At 45.9% G+C, this 15,000-nt stretch overlaps 21 non-coding genes across 21 annotated transcripts; all 21 read left to right on the forward strand.

Moving 5' to 3' along the window:
- Positions 1-1,055: 1,055 nt before the first annotated feature.
- LOC123417371 lies at positions 1,056-1,174 on the forward strand. Its single transcript, XR_006616817.1, has one exon. It is a non-coding gene; the product is annotated as a 5S ribosomal RNA (ribosomal RNA).
- A 341-nt stretch (positions 1,175-1,515) lies between these two features.
- On the forward strand, positions 1,516-1,634 carry LOC123417388. Its single transcript, XR_006616833.1, has one exon. It is a non-coding gene; the product is annotated as a 5S ribosomal RNA (ribosomal RNA).
- A 1,557-nt stretch (positions 1,635-3,191) lies between these two features.
- On the forward strand, positions 3,192-3,310 carry LOC123417372. The gene has a single exon (XR_006616818.1). It is a non-coding gene; the product is annotated as a 5S ribosomal RNA (ribosomal RNA).
- Positions 3,311-3,654: 344 nt separating this feature from the next.
- On the forward strand, positions 3,655-3,773 carry LOC123417351. Its single transcript, XR_006616798.1, has one exon. It is a non-coding gene; the product is annotated as a 5S ribosomal RNA (ribosomal RNA).
- A 1,147-nt stretch (positions 3,774-4,920) lies between these two features.
- On the forward strand, positions 4,921-5,039 carry LOC123417546. Its single transcript, XR_006616981.1, has one exon. It is a non-coding gene; the product is annotated as a 5S ribosomal RNA (ribosomal RNA).
- A 681-nt stretch (positions 5,040-5,720) lies between these two features.
- LOC123417722 lies at positions 5,721-5,840 on the forward strand. Its single transcript, XR_006617144.1, has one exon. It is a non-coding gene; the product is annotated as a 5S ribosomal RNA (ribosomal RNA).
- Positions 5,841-6,377: 537 nt separating this feature from the next.
- On the forward strand, positions 6,378-6,496 carry LOC123417492. Its single transcript, XR_006616931.1, has one exon. It is a non-coding gene; the product is annotated as a 5S ribosomal RNA (ribosomal RNA).
- A 362-nt stretch (positions 6,497-6,858) lies between these two features.
- Positions 6,859-6,977, forward strand: LOC123417386. Its single transcript, XR_006616831.1, has one exon. It is a non-coding gene; the product is annotated as a 5S ribosomal RNA (ribosomal RNA).
- Positions 6,978-7,396: 419 nt separating this feature from the next.
- LOC123417397 lies at positions 7,397-7,515 on the forward strand. Its single transcript, XR_006616841.1, has one exon. It is a non-coding gene; the product is annotated as a 5S ribosomal RNA (ribosomal RNA).
- A 643-nt stretch (positions 7,516-8,158) lies between these two features.
- LOC123417633 lies at positions 8,159-8,277 on the forward strand. The gene has a single exon (XR_006617062.1). It is a non-coding gene; the product is annotated as a 5S ribosomal RNA (ribosomal RNA).
- Positions 8,278-8,654: 377 nt separating this feature from the next.
- On the forward strand, positions 8,655-8,773 carry LOC123417654. Its single transcript, XR_006617083.1, has one exon. It is a non-coding gene; the product is annotated as a 5S ribosomal RNA (ribosomal RNA).
- A 410-nt stretch (positions 8,774-9,183) lies between these two features.
- Positions 9,184-9,302, forward strand: LOC123417400. Its single transcript, XR_006616844.1, has one exon. It is a non-coding gene; the product is annotated as a 5S ribosomal RNA (ribosomal RNA).
- A 643-nt stretch (positions 9,303-9,945) lies between these two features.
- Positions 9,946-10,064, forward strand: LOC123417634. The gene has a single exon (XR_006617063.1). It is a non-coding gene; the product is annotated as a 5S ribosomal RNA (ribosomal RNA).
- Positions 10,065-10,444: 380 nt separating this feature from the next.
- LOC123417504 lies at positions 10,445-10,563 on the forward strand. The gene has a single exon (XR_006616942.1). It is a non-coding gene; the product is annotated as a 5S ribosomal RNA (ribosomal RNA).
- A 643-nt stretch (positions 10,564-11,206) lies between these two features.
- On the forward strand, positions 11,207-11,325 carry LOC123417635. Its single transcript, XR_006617064.1, has one exon. It is a non-coding gene; the product is annotated as a 5S ribosomal RNA (ribosomal RNA).
- Positions 11,326-11,699: 374 nt separating this feature from the next.
- LOC123417721 lies at positions 11,700-11,818 on the forward strand. Its single transcript, XR_006617143.1, has one exon. It is a non-coding gene; the product is annotated as a 5S ribosomal RNA (ribosomal RNA).
- Positions 11,819-12,464: 646 nt separating this feature from the next.
- On the forward strand, positions 12,465-12,583 carry LOC123417636. The gene has a single exon (XR_006617065.1). It is a non-coding gene; the product is annotated as a 5S ribosomal RNA (ribosomal RNA).
- A 377-nt stretch (positions 12,584-12,960) lies between these two features.
- LOC123417505 lies at positions 12,961-13,079 on the forward strand. Its single transcript, XR_006616943.1, has one exon. It is a non-coding gene; the product is annotated as a 5S ribosomal RNA (ribosomal RNA).
- Positions 13,080-13,450: 371 nt separating this feature from the next.
- Positions 13,451-13,569, forward strand: LOC123417553. Its single transcript, XR_006616987.1, has one exon. It is a non-coding gene; the product is annotated as a 5S ribosomal RNA (ribosomal RNA).
- Positions 13,570-13,958: 389 nt separating this feature from the next.
- On the forward strand, positions 13,959-14,077 carry LOC123417427. Its single transcript, XR_006616869.1, has one exon. It is a non-coding gene; the product is annotated as a 5S ribosomal RNA (ribosomal RNA).
- Positions 14,078-14,729: 652 nt separating this feature from the next.
- LOC123417541 lies at positions 14,730-14,848 on the forward strand. The gene has a single exon (XR_006616976.1). It is a non-coding gene; the product is annotated as a 5S ribosomal RNA (ribosomal RNA).
- The last annotated feature ends 152 nt before the right edge of the window (positions 14,849-15,000 follow it).

Consider the following 15,000-nt stretch of genomic DNA (forward strand, 5'->3'; position numbering starts at 1 on the left):
GGAGTAGCAGGAGGAGTAGCAGGAGTAGTAGCAGGAGTAGTAGCAGGAGTAGGAGCAGGAGTAGCAGTAGCAGGAGTAGCAGGAGTAGCAGTAGCAGCAGGAGTAGTAGCAGTACGAGTAGTAGCAGTAGTAGTAGTAGCAGTAGTAGTAGGAGCAGTAGTAGTAGTAGTAGTAGTAGTAGCAGGAGCAGGAGCAGGAGTAGTAGCAGGAGCAGGAGTAGTAGCAGGAGCAGGAGTAGTAGCAGGAGCAGGAGTAGTAGCAGTAGTGGTAGTAGTAGTGGTAGTAGTAGTGGTAGTAGTAGTGGTAGTAGTAGTAGGTAGTAGTAGTAGGTAGTAGTAGTAGTAGTAGTAGTAGTAGTAGTAGTAGTACTGGTAGTAGTAGTAGTAGTAGTAGTAGTAGTACTGGTAGTAGTAGTAGTAGTAGTACTGGTAGTAGTAGTAGTAGTAGTAGTGGTACTGGTAGTAGTAGTAGTAGTAGTACTGGTAGTAGTAGTAGTAGTAGTAGTAGTAGTCGTAGTAGTACTGGTAGTAGTAGTAGTAGTAGTACTGGTAGTAGTAGTAGTAGTAGTGGTAGTAGTACTGGTAGTACTGGTAGTGGTAGTAGTACTGGTAGTACTGGTACTAGTAGTAGTAGTAGTAGTAGTCGTAGTAGTAGTAGTAGTAGTCGTAGTAGTAGTAGTAGTAGTAGTAGTAGTAGTAGTAGTGGTAGTAGTACTGGTAGTACTGGTAGTGGTAGTAGTACTCGTAGTACTGGTAGTACTGGTAGTGGTAGTAGTAGTGGTAGTACTGGTAGTGGTACTAGTGGTAGTAGTAGTAGTACTGGTAGTGGTAGTAGTGGTAGTAGTACTGGTAGTGGTAGTAGTGGTAGTAGTAGCAGTAGTAGTGGTGGTGGTGGTGGTAGAGTAGCAGTAGCAGTAGCAGTAGCAGTAGCAGTAGCAGTAGCAGTAGCAGTAGCAGTAGCAGTAGCAGTAGCAGTAGCAGTAGCAGTAGCAGTAGCAGTAGCAGTAGCAGTAGTAGTAGGGGCAAGCATAAGGAACAAATAGATAGTTGCATGTCGGATGCGATCATACCAGCACTAAAGCACCGGATCCCATGAGAACTCCGAAGTTAAGCGTGCTTGGGCGAGAGTAGTACTAGGATGGGTGACCTCCTGGGAAGTCCTCGTGTTGCATTCCCCTTTTTAAATATATTTTTGCGCCACGTGACAAGGATGACGCGGGACCGTGATCTATATGACCTCGTTTTTTTATTTTTTAAGTTTACTAGTTTTCTTATTTTTGACGTTTGTGATATGTTTTAGCTTGCCCCTCCCGTGTCCATTGCCACATTTGCCTCGACAACGGAGACGAGTTTAACACAAGAATTTCACCGCTCCCTCTCTACCCCGACAACACGAGCACCGCCACGACCTCTCTGACTTTTCCCACCGCGCATGACACCCAACGACTAGTAGTAGTAGTAGTAGTAGTAGTAGTAGTAGGGGCAAGCATAAGGAACAAATAGATAGTTGCATGTGGGATGCGATCATACCAGCACTAAAGCACCGGATCCCATCAGAACTCCGAAGTTAAGCGTGCTTGGGCGAGAGTAGTACTAGGATGGGTGACCTCCTGGGAAGTCCTCGTGTTGCATTCCCCTTTTTAAATATATTTTTGCGCCACGTGACAAGGATGACGCGGGACCGTGATCTATATGACCTCGTTTTCTTATTTTTGACGTTTACTAGTTTTCTTATTTTTGACGTTTGTGATATGTTTTAGCTTGCCCCTCCCGTGTCCATTGGCACATTTGCCTCGACAACGGAGACGAGTTTAACACAAGAATTTCACCGGTCCCTCTCTACCCCGACAACACGAGCACCGCCACGACCTCTGTGACTTTTCCCACCGCGCATGACACCCAACGACTAGTAGTAGTAGTAGTAGTAGTAGTAGTAGTAGTAGTAGTAGTAGCAGTAGTAGCAGCAGTAGTAGCAGCAGTAGTAACAGCAGTAGTAGCAGCAGCAGTAGTAGCAGCAGCAGTAGCAGTAGCAGCAGTAGCAGTAGCAGCAGTTGTAGTAGAAGTAGTAGCAGTAGCAGTAGTAGCAGTAGAAGGAGTAGCAGTAGCAGGAGTAGCAGTAGCAGGAGTAGCAGTAGCAGGAGTAGTAGCAGGAGTAGTAGCAGGAGTAGTAGCAGGAGTAGGAGGAGTAGCAGGAGGAGTAGCAGGAGTAGTAGCAGGAGTAGTAGCAGGAGTAGGAGCAGGAGTAGCAGTAGCAGGAGTAGCAGGAGTAGCAGTAGCAGCAGGAGTAGTAGCAGTACGAGTAGTAGCAGTAGTAGTAGTAGCAGTAGTAGTAGGAGCAGTAGTAGTAGTAGTAGTAGTAGTAGCAGGAGCAGGAGCAGGAGTAGTAGCAGGAGCAGGAGTAGTAGCAGGAGCAGGAGTAGTAGCAGGAGCAGGAGTAGTAGCAGTAGTGGTAGTAGTAGTGGTAGTAGTAGTGGTAGTAGTAGTGGTAGTAGTAGTAGGTAGTAGTAGTAGGTAGTAGTAGTAGTAGTAGTAGTAGTAGTAGTAGTAGTAGTAGTAGTACTGGTAGTAGTAGTAGTAGTAGTACTGGTAGTAGTAGTAGTAGTAGTAGTGGTACTGGTAGTAGTAGTAGTAGTAGTACTGGTAGTAGTAGTAGTAGTAGTAGTAGTAGTCGTAGTAGTACTGGTAGTAGTAGTAGTAGTAGTACTGGTAGTAGTAGTAGTAGTAGTGGTAGTAGTACTGGTAGTACTGGTAGTGGTAGTAGTACTGGTAGTACTGGTACTAGTAGTAGTAGTAGTAGTAGTCGTAGTAGTAGTAGTAGTAGTCGTAGTAGTAGTAGTAGTAGTAGTAGTAGTAGTAGTAGTAGTGGTAGTAGTACTGGTAGTACTGGTAGTGGTAGTAGTACTGGTAGTACTGGTAGTACTGGTAGTGGTAGTAGTAGTGGTAGTACTGGTAGTGGTACTAGTGGTAGTAGTAGTAGTACTGGTAGTGGTAGTAGTGGTAGTAGTACTGGTAGTGGTAGTAGTGGTAGTAGTAGCAGTAGTAGTGGTGGTGGTGGTGGTAGAGTAGCAGTAGCAGTAGCAGTAGCAGTAGCAGTAGCAGTAGCAGTAGCAGTAGCAGTAGCAGTAGCAGTAGCAGTAGCAGTAGCAGTAGTAGTAGGGGCAAGCATAAGGAACAAATAGATAGTTGCATGTCGGATGCGATCATACCAGCACTAAAGCACCGGATCCCATGAGAACTCCGAAGTTAAGCGTGCTTGGGCGAGAGTAGTACTAGGATGGGTGACCTCCTGGGAAGTCCTCGTGTTGCATTCCCCTTTTTAAATATATTTTTGCGCCACGTGACAAGGATGACGCGGGACCGTGATCTATATGACCTCGTTTTTTTATTTTTTAAGTTTACTAGTTTTCTTATTTTTGACGTTTGTGATATGTTTTAGCTTGCCCCTCCCGTGTCCATTGCCACATTTGCCTCGACAACGGAGACGAGTTTAACACAAGAATTTCACCGCTCCCTCTCTACCCCGACAACACGAGCACCGCCACGACCTCTCTGACTTTTCCCACCGCGCATGACACCCAACGACTAGTAGTAGTAGTAGTAGTAGTAGTAGTAGTAGTAGGGGCAAGCATAAGGAACAAATAGATAGTTGCATGTGGGATGCGATCATACCAGCACTAAAGCTCCGGATCCCATCAGAACTCCGAAGTTAAGCGTGCTTGGGCGAGAGTAGTACTAGGATGGGTGACCTCCTGGGAAGTCCTCGTGTTGCATTCCCCTTTTTAAATATATTTTTGCGCCACGTGACAAGGATGACGCGGGACCGTGATCTATATGACCTCGTTTTCTTATTTTTGACGTTTACTAGTTTTCTTATTTTTGACGTTTGTGATATGTTTTAGCTTGCCCCTCCCGTGTCCATTGGCACATTTGCCTCGACAACGGAGACGAGTTTAACACAAGAATTTCACCGGTCCCTCTCTACCCCGACAACACGAGCACCGCCACGACCTCTGTGACTTTTCCCACCGCGCATGACACCCAACGACTAGTAGTAGTAGTAGTAGTAGTAGTAGTAGTAGTAGTAGTAGTAGTAGTAGTAGTAGTAGTAGTAGCAGCAGCAGCAGTAGTAGCAGCAGTAGTAGCAGCAGTAGTAACAGCAGTAGTAGCAGCAGCAGTAGTAGCAGCAGCAGTAGCAGTAGCAGCAGTAGCAGTAGCAGTAGTAGCAGTAGCAGTAGTAGCAGTAGCAGGAGTAGCAGTAGCAGGAGTAGCAGTAGCAGGAGTAGCAGCAGGAGTAGTAGCAGGAGTAGTAGCAGGAGTAGGAGGAGTAGCAAGAGTAGTAGCAGGAGTAGTAGCAGGAGTAGGAGCAGGAGTAGCAGTAGCAGGAGTAGCAGGAGTAGCAGTAGCAGGAGTAGTAGTAGCAGTACGAGTAGTAGCAGTAGTAGTAGTAGCAGTAGTAGTAGGAGCAGTAGTAGTAGTAGTAGTAGTAGCAGGAGCAGGAGCAGGAGTAGTAGCAGGAGCAGGAGTAGTAGCAGGAGCAGGAGTAGTAGTGGTAGTAGTAGTGGTAGTAGTGGTAGGTAGTAGTAGTAGTAGGTAGTAGTAGTAGTAGTAGTAGTAGTAGTAGTAGTAGTAGTAGTAGTAGTAGTAGTAGTAGTAGTAGTAGTAGTAGTAGTAGTAGTACTGGTAGTAGTACTGGTAGTAGTAGTAGTAGTAGTAGTAGTAGTAGTAGTAGTAGTAGTAGTAGTAGTAGTAGTCGTAGTAGTAGTAGTAGTAGTACTGGTAGTAGTAGTAGTACTGGTAGTAGTACTGGTAGTAGTAGTAGTACTGGTAGTAGTAGTAGTAGTAGTAGTAGTAGTAGTAGTAGGAGTAGTAGTAGTAGTAGTAGTAGGGGCAAGCATAAGGAACAAATAGATAGTTGCATGTCGGATGCGATCATACCAGCACTAAATCACCGGATCTCATCAGAACTCCAAAGTTAAGCGTGCTTGGGCGAGAGTAGTACTAGGATGGGTGACCTCCTGGGAAGTCCTCGTGTTGCATTCCCCTTTTTAAATATATTTTTGCGCCACGTGACAAGGATGACGCGGGACCGTGATCTATATGACCTCGTTTTCTTATTTTTGACGTTTACTAGTTTTCTTATTTTTGACGTTTGTGATATGTTTTAGCTTGCCCCTCCCGTGTCCATTGCCACATTTGCCTCGACAACGGAGACGAGTTTAACACAAGAATTTCACCGCTCCCTCTCTACCCCGACAACACGAGCACCGCCACGACCTCCTGGGAAGTCCTCGTGTTGCATTCCCCTTTTTAAATATATTTTTGCGCCACGTGACAAGGATGACGCGGGACCGTGATCTATATGACCTCGTTTTCTTATTTTTGACGTTTACTAGTTTTCTTATTTTTGACGTTTGTGATATGTTTTAGCTTGCCCCTCCCGTGTCCATTGCCACATTTGCCTCGAGAACGGAGACGAGTTTAACACAAGAATTACACCGCTCCCTCTCTACCCCGACAACACGAGCACCGCAACGACCTCTGTGACTTTTCCCACCGCGCATGACACCCAACGATTAGTACTAGTAGTAGTAGTAGTAGTAGTAATAGTAGTAGTAGTAGTAGTATTAGTAGTAGTAGTAGTAGTAGTACTAGTAGTAGTAGTAGTAGTACTAGTAGTAGTAGTAGGGGCAAGCATAAGGAACAAATAGATAGTTGCATGTCGGATGCGATCATACCATCACTAAAGCACCGGATCCCATCAGAACTCCGAAGTTAAGCGTGCTTGGGGCGATAGTAGTACTAGGATGGGTGACCTCCTGGGAAGTCCTCGTGTTGCATTCCCCTTTTTAAATATAATTTTGCGCCACGTCACAAGGATGACGCGGGACCGTGATCTATATGACCTCGTTTTCTTATTTTTGACGTTTACTAGTTTTCTTATTTTTGACGTTTGTGATATGTTTTAGCTTGCCCCTCCCGTGTCCAATGCCACATCCTCGTGTTGCATTCCCCTTTTTAAATATAATTTTGCGCCACGTCACAAGGATGACGCGGGACCGTGATCTATATGACCTCGTTTTCTTATTTTTGACGTTTACTAGTTTTCTTATTTTTGACGTTTGTGATATGTTTTAGCTTGCCCCTCCCGTGTCCAATGCCACATTTGCCTCGAGAACGGAGACGCGTTTAACACAAGAATTTCACCGCTCCCTCTCTACCCCGACAACACGAGCACCGCCACGACCTCTGTGACTTTTCCCACCGCGCATGACACCCAACGACTAGTAGTAGTAGTAGTAATAGTAGTAGTAGTTGTAGTACTAGTAGTAGTAGTAGTAGTAGGGGCAAGCATAAGGAACAAATAGATAGTTGCATGTCGGATGCGATCATACCACCACTAAAGCACCGGATCCCATCAGAACTCCGAAGTTAAGCGTGCTTGGGCGAGAGTAGTACTAGGATGGGTGACCTCCTGGGAAGTCCTCGTGTTGCATTCCCCTTTTTAAATATATTTTTGCGCCACGTGACAAGGATGACGCGGGACCGTGATCTATATGACCTCGTTTTCTTATTTTTGACGTTTACTAGTTTTCTTATTTTTGACGTTTGTGATATGTTTTAGCTTGCCCCTCCCGTGTCCATTGCCACATTTGCCTCGACAACGGAGACGAGTTTAACACAAGAATTTCACCGCTCCCTCTCTACCCCGACAACACGAGCACCGCCACGACCTCTTTCACTTTTCCCACCGCGCATGACACCCAACGACTAGTAGTAGTAGTAGTAGTAGTAGCAGTAGTAGCAGTAGTAGCAGTAGTAGTAGGGGCAAGCATAAGGAACAAATAGATAGTTGCATGTCGGATGCGATCATACCAGCACTAAAGCACCGGATCCCATCAGAACTCCGAAGTTAAGCGTGCTTGGGCGAGAGTAGTACTAGGATGGGTGACCTCCTTGGAAGTCCTCGTGTTGCATTCCCCTTTTTAAATATATTTTTGCGCCACATGACAAGGATGACACGGGACCGTGATCTATATGACCTCGTTTTCTTATTTTTGACGTTTACTAGTTTTCTTATTTTTGACGTTTGTGATATGTTTTAGCTTGCCCCTCCCGTGTCCATTGCCACATTTGCCTCGAGAACGGAGACGAGTTTAACACAAGAATTACACCACTCCCTCTCTACCCCGACAACACGAGCACCGCAACGACCTCTGTGACTTTTCCCACCGCGCATGACACCCAACGGCTAGTAGTAGTAGTAGTAGTAGTAGTAGTAGTAGTAGTAATAGTAGTAGTAGTAGTAGTACTAGTAGTAGTAGTACTAGTAGTAGTAGTAGTACTAGTAGTAGTAGTAGTAGGGGCAAGCATAAGGAACAAATAGATAGTTGAATGTCGGATGCGATCATACCAGCACTAAAGCATCGGATCCCATCAGAACTCCGAAGTTAAGCGTGCTTGGGCGAGAGTAGTACTAGGATGGGTGACCTCCTGGGAAGTCCTCGTGTTGCATTCCCTTTTTTAAATATATTTTTGCGCCACGTGACAAGGATGACGCGGGACCGTGATCTATATGACCTCGTTTTCTTATTTTTGACGTTTACTAGTTTTCTTATTTTTGACGTTTGTGATATGTTTTAGCTTGCCCCTCCCGTGTCCATTGCCACATTTGCCTCGACAACGGAGACGAGTTTAACACAAGAATTTCACCGCTCCCTCTCTACCCCGACAACACGAGCACCGCCACGACCTCTCTGACTTTTCCCACCGCGCATGACGCCCAACGACTAGTAGTAGTAGTTGTAGTAGTATTTTTGCGCCACGTGACAAGGATGACGCGGGACCGTGATCTGTATGACCTCGTTTTCTTATTTTTGACGTTTACTAGTTTTCTTATTTTTGACGTTTGTGATATGTTTTAGCTTGCCCCTCCCGTGTCCATTGCCACATTTGCCTCGACAACGGAGACGAGTTTAACACAAGAATTTCACCGCTCCCTCTCTACCCCGACAACACGAGCACCGCCACGACCTCTCTGACTTTTCCCACCGCGCATGACACCCAACGACTAGTAGTAGTAGTAGTAGTAGTAGCAGTAGTAGCAGTAGTAGCAGTAGTAGTAGGGGCAAGCATAAGGAACAAATAGATAGTTGCATGTCGGATGCGATCATACCAGCACTAAAGCACCGGATCCCATCAAAACTCCGAAGTTAAGCGTGCTTGGGCGAGAGTAGTACTAGGATGGGTGACCTATTGGGAAGTCCTCGTGTTGCATTTCCCTTTTTAAATATATTTTTGCGCCACGTGACAAGGATGACACAGGACCGTGATCTATCTGACCTCGTTTTCTTATTTTTGACGTTTACTAGTTTTCTTATTTTTGACGTTTGTGATATGTTTTAGCTTGCCCCTCCCGTGTCCATTGCCACATTTGCCTCGAGAACGGAGACGAGTTTAACACAAGAATTTCACCGCTCCCTCTCTACCCCGACAACACGAGCACCGCCACGACCTCTATGACTTTTCCCACCGCGCATGACACCCAACGACTAGTAGTAGTAGTAGTAGTAGTAGTAGTAGTAGTAATAGTAGTAGTAGTAGTAGTAGTAGTAGTAGTAGGGGCAAGCATAAGGAACAAATAGATAGTTGCATGTCGGATGCGATCATACCAGCACTAAAGCACCGGATCCCATCTGAACTCAGAAGTTAAGCGTGCTTGGGCGAGAGTAGTACTAGGATGGGTGACCTCCTGGGAAGTCCTCTTGTTGCATTCCCCTTTTTAAGTATATTTTTGCGCCACGTGACAAGGATGACGCGGGACCGTGATCTATATGACCTCGTTTTCTTATTTTTGACGTTTACTAGTTTTCTTATTTTTGACGTTTGTGATATGTTTTAGCTTGCCCCTCCCGTGTCCATTGCCACATTTGCCTCGAGAACGGAGACGAGTTTAACACAAGAATTACACCACTCCCTCTCTACCCCGACAACACGAGCACCGCAACGACCTCTGTGACTTTTCCCACCGCGCATGACACCCAACGGCTAGTAGTAGTAGTAGTAGTAGTAGTAGTAATAGTAGTAGTAGTAGTAGTACTAGTAGTAGTAGTACTAGTAGTAGTAGTAGTACTAGTAGTAGTAGTAGTAGGGGCAAGCATAAGGAACAAATAGATAGTTGAATGTCGGATGCGATCATACCAGCACTAAAGCACCGGATCCCATCAGAACTCCGAAGTTAAGCGTGCTTGGGCGAGAGTAGTACTAGGATGGGTGACCTCCTGGGAAGTCCTCGTGTTGCATTCCCTTTTTTAAATATATTTTTGCGCCACGTGACAAGGATGACGCGGGACCGTGATCTATATGACCTCGTTTTCTTATTTTTGACGTTTACTAGTTTTCTTATTTTTGACGTTTGTGATATGTTTTAGCTTGCCCCTCCCGTGTCCATTGCCACATTTGCCTCGACAACGGAGACGAGTTTAACACAAGAATTTCACCGCTCCCTCTCTACCCCGACAACACGAGCACCGCCACGACCTCTCTGACTTTTCCCACCGCGCATGACACCCAACGACTAGTAGTAGTAGTTGTAGTAGTATTTTTGCGCCACGTGACAAGGATGACGCGGGACCGTGATCTATATGACCTCGTTTTCTTATTTTTGACGTTTACTAGTTTTCTTATTTTTGACGTTTGTGATATGTTTTAGCTTGCCCCTCCCGTGTCCATTGCCACATTTGCCTCGACAACGGAGACGAGTTTAACACAAGAATTTCACCGCTCCCTCTCTACCCCGACAACACGAGCACCGCCACGACCTCTCTGACTTTTCCCACCGCGCATGACACCCAACGACTAGTAGTAGTAGTAGTAGTAGTTGCAGTAGTAGCAGTAGTAGCAGTAGTAGTAGGGGCAAGCATAAGGAACAAATAGATAGTTGCATGTCGGATGCGATCATACCAGCACTAAAGCACCGGATCCCATCAAAACTCCGAAGTTAAGCGTGCTTGGGCGAGAGTAGTACTAGGATGGGTGACCTATTGGGAAGTCCTCGTGTTGCATTTCCCTTTTTAAATATATTTTTGCGCCACGTGACAAGGATGACACGGGACCGTGATCTATCTGACCTCGTTTTCTTATTTTTGACGTTTACTAGTTTTCTTATTTTTGACGTTTGTGATATGTTTTAGCTTGCCCCTCCCGTGTCCATTGCCACATTTGCCTCGAGAACGGAGACGAGTTTAACACAAGAATTTCACCGCTCCCTCTCTACCCCGACAACACGAGCACCGCCACGACCTCTATGACTTTTCCCACCGCGCATGACACCCAACGACTAGTAGTAGTAGTAGTAGTAGTAGTAGTAGTAGTAGTAATAGTAGTAGTAGTAGTAGTAGTAGTAGTAGTAGGGGCAAGCATAAGGAACAAATAGATAGTTGCATGTCGGATGCGATCATACCAGCACTAAAGCACCGGATCCCATCTGAACTCCGAAGTTAAGCGTGCTTGGGCGAGAGTAGTACTAGGATGGGTGACCTCCTGGGAAGTCCTCTTGTTGCATTCCCCTTTTTAAGTATATTTTTGCGCCACGTGACAAGAATGACGCGGGACCGTGATCTATATGACCTCGTTTTCTTATTTTTGACGTTTACTAGTTTTCTTATTTTTGACGTTTGTGATATGTTTTAGCTTGCCCCTCCCGTGTCCATTGCCACATTTGCCTCGACAACGGAGACGAGTTTAACACAAGAATTTCACCGCTCCCTCTCTACCCCGACAACACGAGCACCGCCACGACCTCTCTGACTTTTCCCACCGCGCATGACACCCAACGACTAGTAGTAGTAGTTGTAGTAGTATTTTTGCGCCACGTGACAAGGATGACGCGGGACCGTGATCTATATGACCTCGTTTTCTTATTTTTGACGTTTACTAGTTTTCTTATTTTTGACGTTTGTGATATGTTTTAGCTTGCCCCTCCCGTGTCCATTGCCACATTTGCCTCGACAACGGAGACGAGTTTAACACAAGAATTTCACCGCTCCCTCTCTACCCCGACAACACGAGCACCGCCACGACCTCTCTGACTTTTCCCACCGCGCATGACGCCCAACGACTAGTAGTAGTAGTAGTAGTAGTTGCAGTAGTAGCAGTAGTAGCAGTAGTAGTAGGGGCAAGCATAAGGAACAAATAGATAGTTGCATGTCGGATGCGATCATACCAGCACTAAAGCACCGGATCCCATCAAAACTCCGAAGTTAAGCGTGCTTGGGCGAGAGTAGTACTAGGATGGGTGACCTATTGGGAAGTCCTCGTGTTGCATTTCCCTTTTTAAATATATTTTTGCGCCACGTGACAAGGATGACACGGGACCGTGATCTATCTGACCTCGTTTTCTTATTTTTGACGTTTACTAGTTTTCTTATTTTTGACGTTTGTGATATGTTTTAGCTTGCCCCTCCCGTGTCCATTGCCACATTTGCCTCGAGAACGGAGACGAGTTTAACACAAGAATTTCACCGCTCCCTCTCTACCCCGACAACACGAGCACCGCCACGACCTCTATGACTTTTCCCACCGCGCATGACACCCAACGACTAGTAGTAGTAGTAGTAGTAGTAGTAGTAGTAATAGTAGTAGTAGTAGTAGTAGTAGTAGTAGTAGGGGCAAGCATAAGGAACAAATAGATAGTTGCATGTCGGATGCGATCATACCAGCACTAAAGCACCGGATCCCATCTGAACTCCGAAGTTAAGCGTGCTTGGGCGAGAGTAGTACTAGGATGGGTGACCTCCTGGGAAGTCCTCGTGTTGCATTCCCCTTTTTAAATATATTTTTGCGCCACGTGACAAGGATGACGCGGGACCGTGATCTATATGACCTCGTTTTCTTATTTTTGACGTTTACTAGTTTTCTTATTTTTGACGTTTGTGATATGTTTTAGCTTGCCCCTCCCGTGTCCATTGCCACATTTGCCTCGACAACGGAGACGAGTTTAACACAAGAATTTCACCGCTCCCTCTCTACCCCGACAACACGAGCACCGCCACGACCTCTCTGACTTTTCCCACTGCGCATGACACCCAACGACTAGTAGTAGTAGTTGTAGTAGTATTTTTGCGCCACGTGACAAGGATGACGCGGGACCGTGATCTATATGACCTCGTTTTCTTATTTTTGACGTTTACTAGTTTTCTTATTTTTGACGTTTGTGATATGTTTTAGCTTGCCCCTCCCGTGTCCATTGCCACATTTGCCTCGACAACGGAGACGAGTTTAACACAAGAATTTCACCGCTCCCTCTCTACCCCGACAACACGAGCACCGCCACGACCTCTCTGACTTTTCCCACCGCGCATGACACCCAACGACTAGTAGTAGTAGTAGTAGTAGTAGTTGCAGTAGTAGCAGTAGTAGCAGTAGTAGTAGGGGCAAGCATAAGGAACAAATAGATAGTTGCATGTCGGATGCGATCATACCAGCACTAAAGCACCGGATCCCATCAAAACTCCGAAGTTAAGCGTGCTTGGGCGAGAGTAGTACTAGGATGGGTGACCTATTGGGAAGTCCTCGTGTTGCATTTCCCTTTTTAAATATATTTTTGCGCCACGTGACAAGGATGACACGGGACCGTGATCTATCTGACCTCGTTTTCTTATTTTTGACGTTTACTAGTTTTCTTATTTTTGACGTTTGTGATATGTTTTAGCTTGCCCCTCCCGTGTCCATTGCCACATTTGCCTCGAGAACGGAGACGAGTTTAACACAAGAATTTCACCGCTCCCTCTCTACCCCGACAACACGAGCACCGCCACGACCTCTATGACTTTTCCCACCGCGCATGACACCCAACGACTAGTAGTAGTAGTAGTAGTAGTAGTAGTAGTAGTAGTAGTAATAGTAGTAGTAGTAGTAGTAGTAGTAGGGGCAAGCATAAGGAACAAATAGATAGTTGCATGTCGGATGCGATCATACCAGCACTAAAGCACCGGATCCCATCTGAACTCCGAAGTTAAGCGTGCTTGGGCGAGAGTAGTACTAGGATGGGTGACCTCCTGGGAAGTCCTCTTGTTGCATTCCCCTTTTTAAGTATATTTTTGCGCCACGTGACAAGGATGACGCGGGACCGTGATCTATATGACCTCGTTTTCTTATTTTTGACGTTTACTAGTTTTCTTATTTTTGACGTTTGTGATATGTTTTAGCTTGCCCCTCCCGTGTCCATTGCCACATTTGCCTCGACAACGGAGACGAGTTTAACACAAGAATTTCACCGCTCCCTCTCTACCCCGACAACACGAGCACCGCCACGACCTCTTTGACTTTTCCCACCGCGCATGACACCCAACGACTAGTAGTAGTAGTAGTAGTAGTAGCAGTAGTAGCAGTAGTAGCAGTAGTAGCAGTAGTAGTAGGGGCAAGCATAAGGAAAAAATAGATAGTTGCATGTCGGATGCGATCATACCAACACTAAAGCACCGGATCCCATCAGAACTCCGAAGTTAAGCGTGCTTGGGCGAGAGTAGTACTAGGATGGGTGACCTCCTGGGAAGTCTTCGTGTTGCATTCCCCTTTTTAAATATATTTTTGCGCCACATGACAAGGATGACACGGGACCGTGATCTATATGACCTCGTTTTCTTATTTTTGACGTTTACTAGTTTTCTTATTTTTGACGTTTGTGATATGTTTTAGCTTGCCCCTCCCGTGTCCATTGCCACATTTGCCTCGAGAACGGAGACGAGTTTAACACAAGAATTACACCACTCCCTCTCTACCCCGACAACACGAGCACCGCAACGACCTCTGTGACTTTTCCCACCGCGCATGACACCCAACGACTAGTAGTAGTAGTAGTAGTAGTAGTAGTAGTAGTAGTAGTAATAGTAGTAGTAGTAGTAGTACTAGTAGTAGTAGTAGTAGGGGCAAGCATAAGGAACAAATAGATAGTTGAATGTCGGATGCGATCATACCAGCACTAAAGCACCGGATCCCATCAGAACTCCGAAGTTAAGCGTGCTTGGGCGAGAGTAGTACTAGGATGGGTGACCTCCTGGAAAGTCCTCGTGTTGCATTCCCTTTTTTAAATATATTTTTGCGCCACGTGACAAGGATGACGCGGGACCGTGATCTATATGACCTCGTTTTCTTATTTTTGACGTTTACTAGTTTTCTTATTTTTGACGTTTGTGATATGTTTTAGCTTGCCCCTCCCGTGTCCATTGCCACATTTGCCTCGACAACGGAGACGAGTTTAACACAAGAATTTCACCGCTCCCTCTCTACCCCGACAACACGAGCACCGCCACGACCTCTCTGACTTTTCCCACCGCGCATGACACCCAACGACTAGTAGTAGTAGTAGTAGTAGTTGCAGTAGTATTTTTGCGCCACGTGACAAGGATGACGCGGGACGGTGATCTATATGACCTCGTTTTCTTATTTTTGACGTTTACTAGTTTTCTTATTTTTGACGCTTGTGATATGTTTTAGCTTGCCCCTCCCGTGTCCATTGCCACATTTGCCTCGACAACGGAGACGAGTTTAACACAAGAATTTCACCGCTCCCTCTCTACCCCGACAACACGAGCACCGCCACGACCTCTCTGACTTTTCCCACCGCGCATGACACCCAACGACTAGTAGTAGTAGTAGTAGTAGTTGCAGTAGTAGCAGTAGTAGCAGTAGTAGTAGGGGCAAGCATAAGGAACAAATAGATAGTTGCATGTCGGATGCGATCATACCAGCACTAAAGCACCGGATCCCATCAAAACTCCGAAGTTAAGCGTGCTTGGGCGAGAGTAGTACTAGGATGGGTGACCTCCTGGGAAGTCCTCGTGTTGCATTTCCCTTTTTAAATATATTTTTGCGCCACGTGACAAGGATGACACGGGACCGTGATCTATATGACCTCGTTTTCTTATTTTTGACGTTTACTAGTTTTCTTATTTTTGACGTTTGTGATATGTTTTAGCTTGCCCCTCCCGTGTCCATTGCCACA

This window comes from Hordeum vulgare, unplaced genomic scaffold, assembly GCF_904849725.1.
Source record: "Hordeum vulgare subsp. vulgare unplaced genomic scaffold, MorexV3_pseudomolecules_assembly, whole genome shotgun sequence".
Taxonomy (NCBI): Eukaryota; Viridiplantae; Streptophyta; class Magnoliopsida; order Poales; family Poaceae; genus Hordeum; species Hordeum vulgare.